The 9481-nt window shown below is 42.5% G+C and overlaps 1 pseudogene; it reads right to left on the minus strand.

Moving 5' to 3' along the window:
- Positions 1–2490: 2490 nt before the first annotated feature.
- LOC137606476 (putative nuclease HARBI1) lies at positions 2491–4098 on the minus strand (annotated as a pseudogene).
- Between the last annotated feature and the right edge of the window lie 5383 nt (positions 4099–9481).

Raw genomic sequence — 9481 nt, forward strand, 5'->3', positions numbered from 1 at the left:
TTATTTCATTCAGGTGCAGTCCCACTGGGGTGAAGCGCACATGGCAGCAGCTGAAGATGAAGCACAAAAACATCCTTCACTCAGGTCAGACTCAGGTTTCCCCTCATTTTCATCATGTTTAATATTGTACAGCAGCGTTCCCTTTTTATGGGACTTTTTATGCACGACGGAACGGTTTCATTTAAGACAATATTTTGTCAGACCGGCCTTCATTTGTTCCATAATTGTTAATGACGCCAGGACTGCTGTAGTCTATTAATAAATCACTGGAGTGGTCTAATGTCAAATGCAGACATCAACAGAAAAAATAAACAATCTTTTTTTCTTAAATTTATTATAAACATCTCTGTAAACGAAATTGTTCATTTTAGAACAATAATCCTTGTTAGTAAGAAATAATTCTATCAAAAAACTCGACTCAAGACACTGTGATGATGAGGTTCATTCTGAAATAATTTGAATGCTAATCAGTGCATTCATTGTAGGATAAATACTGATAATTTCCACATAAAAAGGTGAACAAGTCAATCAAAAAATAATAATAATGAAAATTGGTGGGAGCCCTTGCAGTGAGCCAGTCCCATTTAGGCGTAACAGGAGACAAGACACCTGAAGTGTGTTCCGTACGTCTGGTGTACTTCAGTTTACTCTGGGGTTTTTTTTTGAGGTCACTGCCGAAAATGTTGCTTCAGGAATATAGGAGGTTGGACATCGAACGAGGATTTTAAGTGCTTTTTGGTTGATCTCAGGATATTCTGCCTTGACTTTGGTCCAGAACACTGACAGAACACTCATTTTTGCTTGTGGGCGTAAATTATGGGTTCACGACTGGTAACCTGTCAGGTGACCGAGACCTGTCAAGACATGGGCATTCATCTGTGCCGCATTCCGCACAGAAGTCACTTTTCAAAAGAAAACATTTTTACACTGATAATCAATAAAAAAGGAAAAATTCAAACGTTCTGTGCCACACAGTATCCAACGGCCTGCAGCCCGGTATCGGGTCGCGACCCGGTTGTCGGGGTCCGCTGTTGTAAAGTAAATATGAGGTGGCAGATTGACTTTGCAATAATTCTATCACCACCTTAACGCTGTTGTCACCCACATTAATGTGCCCTCACCTACATCAAATTCAGTGAGATGAAACGTACTGTAAGTAACGGACTTTACCACAGCCAACAGAAAGAAGGCGGACGCCAGAAGAACGGGTGGCGGTCCAGCATCCTCCAGGCAGAGGAGCTGGTCCTAAGCCAAAATGTGGGAAGGCCAGCCGCTGAGGGGATCCCCGGGGGGAAATCATCATGTAACCCCATCCTCCAAGACACAAGTAATGTCAAATGGCCCGGGATACATACAGTCATGGGGAAAATATCACACCACGTTGTTTCCTCAATGTTCTGTTAATGATATTGTTAATGATATTAATGGTACATTTGTATGGAAAAATATAATAACAATAATAGCTCATGAGGATACCTTGATCCCTTTGCAATTGTAATCTTAAATTACACACTAACACTAGTCATTTGCATGCTTATACCAATGTTACGTAACAGCTGATATCTAGCTGTTTTCCATTGTTTCCATGATAATCACCACAGTTGCTTAAGTTCTTGCAGCAATAGCTGTGGCACTGTAGTCCCCAGAGCAGCTTTTAAGCAAAGTGCGTTTTCCTCCTGGTTGTGTCACATGATACACACAGGCTTCACTTAACTGATGAGCAAAACAAAGACATCAACAAGACATTGAAGGACACAAGGATGGTCTACTGATGTAGTCCATGACTGTACCGCCTTTATTTGTATCCTAGTCATATAAATATTAGTTTGTCTTTCATATCCCCATTTCCTGTAGTCCCAACTGATGCTGGTGGTGCAATGTACCCAGAGGAGCCCCATCATGCCACAGTGGAGTCCACACCTTTAATTATTCATTACTCCAAATATGTCACCAAATGGGATTTCAAACTCTAATGGAACATATTGCTCATCCAGGATGAAGACGAGGAAACATTGTCTGCCGTCTTCACAGAGGGGGATTCAGGAAAGCCATTGGAGGTAACATGTTGTGTTACTGAAAGTCCTCTTCCCATTTTCTTAAAGTTTAGTGATATTTGGAGTGTGACATTTAGTTGCCACTGAAGTATTAAGACATTCTCCTTTTGAACAGAGCATTGCTGGCAAACACCAAGAAGGTCCCTCAATGTCCACCGCAATGATCGATACAGTTGAGAAAGATGTTCACCAAACATCAGCAGTTTATTCGGTAAAATTCATACGTAACTCCATCTTTTCATGTTTTGATGTATCCACAGCTACCGGTGAAGGAGCTGTACCAGATTTACCTTATGAAAAAAACAACAACAAAAAAAAACATCTGGAAGCAAGACACAAGAAGTAATATTTGCATTTTTATTTGTAGGAAATAAAGAAGACCAAATGAAATGTGACTTGTGCTTTTATTTTTTACTATGGTGGTAGTGATGGTGATTTAATATGAAAAAAAATTCTCACAAATGTCGCGCACCACTCTGCCCTCCTGGACAGCAGGCAGGTGGATGGGGTCGTCATCGGGGTCATCAATTTGTGGGGCAGGGTGTTGTTCTCCTCTAATAGTGGCAATATTATGAAGAACTACACATACCACAATTATATCACAGGCCCTCTCAGGGGTTGTCCTGAGGTGATGTAGGCACTGGAAACGTGCTTTCAGCAGGCCTATTGGTCATCTCCACCCAGGCTCTCATCCTTCAGTGAGCCTGGTTGAAGTTCTGCCTGGGATCTGGTTCAAGGTCAGGTTAAGGGGTCATCAGCCGTGGTTGGTATGGGTACGCCCTGTCCCCCAGCAGAACGCCATCAAACCCTCCTGAAAAGTGGATTCAGTACAGCGGATTAAGTTTGAGACTGTAGTGAATGTACTCGGGCCTGCACATTTATGCTATGAACAGACTTCCTATTCACATAATCACCGTCATTCTGTGAGGGGGCCTTAATGGGAATGTGGGTTCCATCCACACAGCCAATAACATCGGGAAATCTTACAGATAAGTGGAAGTATTTTACCAAGCCTAATGTTGAAGCATGGTGTTATCGCGAAAATACAGTAATCCCTTGCGTATTTGAGTTTCAAGATGAGTGACTGCACTACATATCAGATTTTTATTAGAAAGTCATGTGATACTGCACGCACGTGCTATTGGCTGACAGCATCCGTGCGTGTGCTGCATTCCAAGACTCACGGTTCCTCGTGTAAGTTTTCTTAATATATATATATATATATATATATATATTTTTTTTTTTTAATTTTATATACTGGTTTGATCCCCGAAGGGAAATTAAGAACGCACACTCTAGCTACTGATTCAAACGCATGCATACATATATATTTGTGAGTACAGGCCCCTGTATCACACACACACACACACAAGGGGGCCTGTAGGCATGTAGGGGAGGTAGAGTGGCAGGCAGCTCCTTCTTGGTTCGCCTCAAATGAGAAATTTGTAAAGGGGACGGAACCTTGCTCAAATGGTGCCTCGGCAGTGGTCCGGAGGGGAGCTGACGCCTCCCACTGTCAAGCTCACCTCCGATTATTTTTTTGGGGGCGGGAGCGGGAATTGAACCGTCGATCTTAAATCATAGGACGACCCGCTCTACCGCCCGCTTTACCACTGAGCCACTGCCGCCCCCGGCAGTGCTTTAAAGGTGCTTTAAACAGTCGATAAGAGTTTTGGACATGGTAATATAGATATAAGGTTAAATATCAGTATGGGGAGGGTTCATAAACATTTAAATTCCTGTAAATAATAAATGGTTTGTCGCTATTTCGTGGAACTTCGTTCTTCACAGGTGGTCTTGGAGGGATTCATATATACTTTAAAATGAATTAATATCATTAACCTGCAATCCTGTGGAACCCCTCCTTGATAGCCCTGATGGGTTTATCTCCAGGGAACCGAACGAGCCGGAGTAAAAGCCATTACAGGGCAAGGGTAACTCTCCTGCCCGCCCTGCACACAGTCGCCTTACTCAGGTGCTGCACATCTCCCACACTGTACAGGAAAGTCCCCGTTGCGTAAAAACGCAGTGCTGCACACAGCATCTGTTTGATAGATAGATAGATAGATAGATAGATATATTTATATATATATATATATATATATATATATATATATATATATATATATATATATATATATATATATATATATACAACAGTATAAAATTAAATTGAAATTAAATTAAATTAAATCCATATTCAACCCCGTGCTGACCTCGCCACCTCCCCCCCGCTCCTCCTGAGAGAGTCATTGTACCCCCTGATGGCACGGGGCACGAAGGACGACCTCAGCCTCTCTGTGGAGGCGCTGTGTGACAGCAGTCTGCCGCTGAAGGTGCTTCTCTGCTGGGAGAAGGTGGTGTGTAGGGGGTGCCTGGTGTTGTTCATGATGGCCTTAATTTTAGACATGGTCCTGCTCTCCAGAAGCATATCCACAGAGTCCAGGCTCAGCCCGACCACTGAGCCCGCTCTGCGGATGAGTCTGTGAGAACACGATTGGACGTGAGAACCCGACTCTGATTCGTTCTGCTGCAGATGTAGGGACGGATCAGGTCGTGGATATATTAAATTATCCGGCACGTGAAATGGTACCTCTCTTAAAGATGGCTATCAGGGAATGACATGACATCTAAATGCGGTCTTAAAATCGTCTCACACCGGAGATGTAATTCCATGCGCAGAAATGCCGCACCTTCGTGGACGGGATCCTCTTGAAAGGGACACACCATGGTTGCGCGTTGGTCCAGTAATAATGCTTTGTCTTACACGTAAGGCAAGAGTCCAACTGAATCTGGGAATGAAACGGCGTGATTGGCTTTATAAAGGGAGCAGAGTGGGAGGAGACCCTGCTTTCATGAAGAACACCTGGGGTCCATGTCACGAAGCAGGGCTACCGAACCCCGAGTACAACCTGTGGCTCTGGGTTGACCTACCCTGAACTTGGAAACCCAGGGATTTCAGTTTCACAAACGCTTCTCGGGGTTAGTTTTTGTAACCCAGGGTAAGTTGACCCGCAGTTTAACAGACGCGATGCCACTTTAAAAAGCCATCATCAATGGAGTCCAGATTCGAAGATTCACCATGACGACAGACGAGATGCGCTCCGCGTTACTTTACGCAGTGGAAGTACAGATAGTAATCTATGCGTATGAAAAGTTTGAGGACATGTTGCGAAAAGAGGTACAGCGTTGCTGCTGAAAAATAGTTTATTAAATTATTTTATTAGGTACAATCCAGCAGGGGAGAAGCGCACATGTCAGCAGCTGAAAATGAAGTTTAAAAACACCGTTCACACAGGTCAGACTTCTGCATCATCTTGTTAGGGATCCTCCTCTTCCTCATTATAACATAATGACATTGTACAGTAAATATTCAGCTTTCAGTTGTTTTATCGCCAACATAATGCTTTTGTCACACACATAAATGTGCTCTCATCTATATCAAGTTCTGTTAAATAAGGAAATGTTTTTAAACGTTTTCATGTTACGTAATTTAATCAGTAAATTGGCATATGCATGCTACAAAAACAGTTGACAAGAAGAATATTCATACCATCGCATATACCTATGTTGTCTAAGAACTGACATGAAGAACTGACATCTAGTCCTTTTTGGTGGTTTCCTTGACACAGTAATAGCTACAACTGCTTCAGTTCTTACATCAATAGCAGTGGCATTGTACTGCTTATAACTGCTTTTAGGCATTCCATGTTTAATTATCTGTGTCTTTTAGTCACAAAATACATAACTGATGAAAAGAAAAAGAAATTAGCATGAAGTTGAGAAAAGGAAGGTGGTCAAATATTTTCTGTTACCGATTGTTCCTATTGCTTAACGTTGTGGTGCAATTAAGAGTGGCATTTAGCCTCCACTAAAGTATTACCACTTTCCTATCCTTTTTTTAACAGAACAAGCTGGACCGTTCGTCACATCCACTGCACAGTGAGATAGACGCTCAGTGAACACCATCAGTTCATTCTGTGGAATTAATATGCAACTGTATGTTTTGATATCCTCCTCATATATTTCCAGCTATTTGTTAAAGAAGTTTATGAAATTCACTTTCCACGAAATAGAGACAACAGATAAAAAATGGTTTCTTTGGATCTCCAGATTAGGAGGGCAGATTTGGACATATAAATAGTGGAGCACAAGTTAGAGGTGGGTGTTGTTCACAAGTGAATCATGTTGAATATTAGAATGTTCACCACTGTAACGATCTAAGAAATAACTTCGTATTTGCAAGTAATAAAGATGACCAAATTAAATGTATATTGTATGTTTTTATTGCCCGCTGTGGTGATGGTGACTTGGACAGACTCTGAAATGATTCTGGCTGATGGTGTCACTGTTGTGCCACCCTGAATAGCTGGACGGTGGACGGGGTCATCATCGGGGTGTTCAGTTTGTGGGCTAGGGTGTTGTTCTCCTCTGATAGTGGCAATACTAATATGAAGAACAGAACTACATCACATGTCCTCTCAGGAATCATCCTGAGGTGTCATAGACATTGGAAACGGCCTTTCAGCAGGCCTACGGTCATCTCCACCCGGGCTCTCATCCTGCAGTGAACCCATTTGAAGTTATGTTGGGGGCCTGGGTTAGTAAGGGGTCAGCAGCCATGGTTGGCATGGGTACGCCCTGTCCCCCAGAAAACAACCATCAAACTCTCCTGTGATGGAAAGTAGATTCATTAGAGTGGATTAAAAGATGAAGACAAGTGAATTACTGTGCTAATCTTTAGTTGCTGTATTACAGTCTGTTGCCCAGGTGAAACTCATCATTCACCCGTGAGTCAGGAACCGATCAGGACCGCTCCGTCTCCACATCAGTACTGAGGGGAGTTCCTCCCCGCCGCTGCTGCTTATGCTTGCTCTGGAGGTTCTGTTGGGTGTCTCTGTCTGTTAAAGCTCTTTGAAATGTCTGCTGATGTGATTAGGCGCTATTCGAATAAAGGTTGAAAATGTAGTTTGCAGCATCACACATGATCTGGACAGATGTTAGTTTATCTATGATGCAGTCTTTAACATGTTGAAACAGTAGTCAATGTACTTAGTACCTGCATATATTTGCTGTAAATGGACTTCCTTTTCACATCATCACCTTCATTATGTGAGGGAGCCTTGATGGGAATGTGGGTACCATCTATGGCAACAAATTACATTGGGACATCCGAAAACAAATTAATGTTACTAACCCAAGTCTGATATTGCAGCACAATATCATTAAGAGAAAATACTTTCAAATGAATTTATCAGATTTCTACATCAGTCACCTGCAATCCTGTGGAACTCCTCTTTGATGATTCTGACGACTTCCTCTCCGGGGAAATAGAAAAACTGGGGTAAAAGATTCAAGGCGAGGCTCACTGAGCATCTGCCACATTATATAGGAAAATTACAGTTTCCAAATAAAAAATGAAAAACTGAACGGAGCACTACACGCAGCGCTGCTGCAGACGTGAGGATGAATCAGGTTGTGTGTGTGTGTATGTGTGTGTGTGTGTGTGTGTGTGTTTGTGTGTGTGTGTGTGTGTGTGTGGGTGTGGGTGTGAGTGTGTGTTCGATCGGGACGTGAATCGGTATCGATCAGAAAGAGAACCATCTGGATATGACCGGACATCTGAATGCAATACAAAAATATTGAATTCTCTGTGAATTAATGAGGAAAATCCATCAAGGGGCTCCACGTCAGACGGACATGCCATTTTTGCCTCTAAAATACCTCCAAAATACCTCTAAAATACGGAGTTAGTTATAAAACCTTAGTTCAGTCAAACTCTCCGTCCGACAGAACCAGGAAATGAAGCCTCATGAGCTGTGGTGAAAGGGGGCGGAGTCAGGAGAAGCCCTGGTTTTGTGGAATAAAACCTGCTACCGACCAGGTTAGCTTCAGAGAGTCTGTTACCAAGTTAATAAAACCCAGCGGTTCAGTTTACCTCGCTACGTGAAACAAGCCAGGGTTACAGCTCTAACTCTGGGTTAAGTTACCTCCCTTTGTGAAACCAAAAACCCTGGTTTTCCCTGATTTCAGGTTTAACTTACCTAGGGTTTCCACTGAATCTGCTTCGTGACATCGCCCCTCCTCCCGACCAGGCTAGCTTCCATGTCTGTTACTGTAGTAACAAACCTAGAGGTTCAGTTTACCTCGCCTCGTGACACAGGCTAAGTTTACTCCTCTGACTCTGGATTAAGATACCTCCCTTTGTGAAACCAGAAACCCTGGTTTTCCCTAATTTCAGGGTTAATTTACCGTGGTTTTCCACTAAACCGGCTTTGTGAAACGGGCCCTTTGTGGATCATGCCCTAAATGACCCAAATGGAATTTGGACACTTCAAGTATTACATGGAACAGTTGAAATACCATTCAACATCATCAATGTCAGAAACATGGACTAATGAACAAAAAACAAAAAAAATAATTTATGCTTGGAGGAATAACATTAAGTTTAAGACTTTAAAGAGCATGTTGATATCTTTTAATAATATAACAGCATGTAATACTGTTAAAATGTCCATACCAAACGGGTTAATTCTTGGGTATACACTGTCTGTTTGCTGAGTTAGGTTAATATGATCATTATATTCTTGTTGAGACACTGGCAATGTCAACTTTTTGTTTTGACTATCTATGATATTAATAAACCTTGAGTTCCTAGGAAGAATGTAAGTATGGTTATGCTCTAGGTTAAAAGGCCAATATCTGGAAGTGAATAAGAGTATGAACGTCTGTCAAAATTCAATGTATGGTGAACTAGGTGAAAACATTTAATGTCTGAATTGGCTGACAATATATTTCTAATGAGAGAGATGTTTTCTTGTCTTTTGGGGGACGGGAATTTCACAAACCTATTGGCTTCTACCCGTCAGCCCTTTTTTTTTCGGATGTTGTTGTTGATGTAATAAATGTGATGAAGGAGTGAAGGTCTGTCATATTAACCTGTCCAAAAATGAATAAACTAACTAACTAACTTACTAAATAAATAGATAAATAAATGTGTACAAATAAATGTGTAAATAAATGGACACCCTTATGTCTGAACATAGTGTTCGTTATGGACAGTCCGTGACGAGCACAGAAGTCCAATAACAGAAAACCACTCAGGTTCCGATCGGGGGGGGGTGTTCCTCCCAATCACGCCCTTCCAGGTCTCACTGTCATTGCCCACGTGAGCATTGAAGTCCCCCAGCAGAACGATGGAGTCCCCAGTGGGAACGCTCTCCAGCACCCCCTCCAAGGACTCCAAAAAGGGTGGGTACCCTGAGCTGCTGTTCGGTGCATAAGCACAAACAACAGTCAGGACCCGTCCCCCCACCCTAAGGCAGAGGGAGGCTACCCTCTCGTCCACCGGGGTGAACCCCAATGTACAGACGCTACGCCGGGGGGCCATAAGTATACCCACACCTGCTCGGCGTCTCTCACCATGG

The sequence above is a fragment of the Antennarius striatus genome, chromosome 13, assembly GCF_040054535.1.
Source record: "Antennarius striatus isolate MH-2024 chromosome 13, ASM4005453v1, whole genome shotgun sequence".
Lineage (NCBI taxonomy): Eukaryota > Metazoa > Chordata > Actinopteri > Lophiiformes > Antennariidae > Antennarius > Antennarius striatus.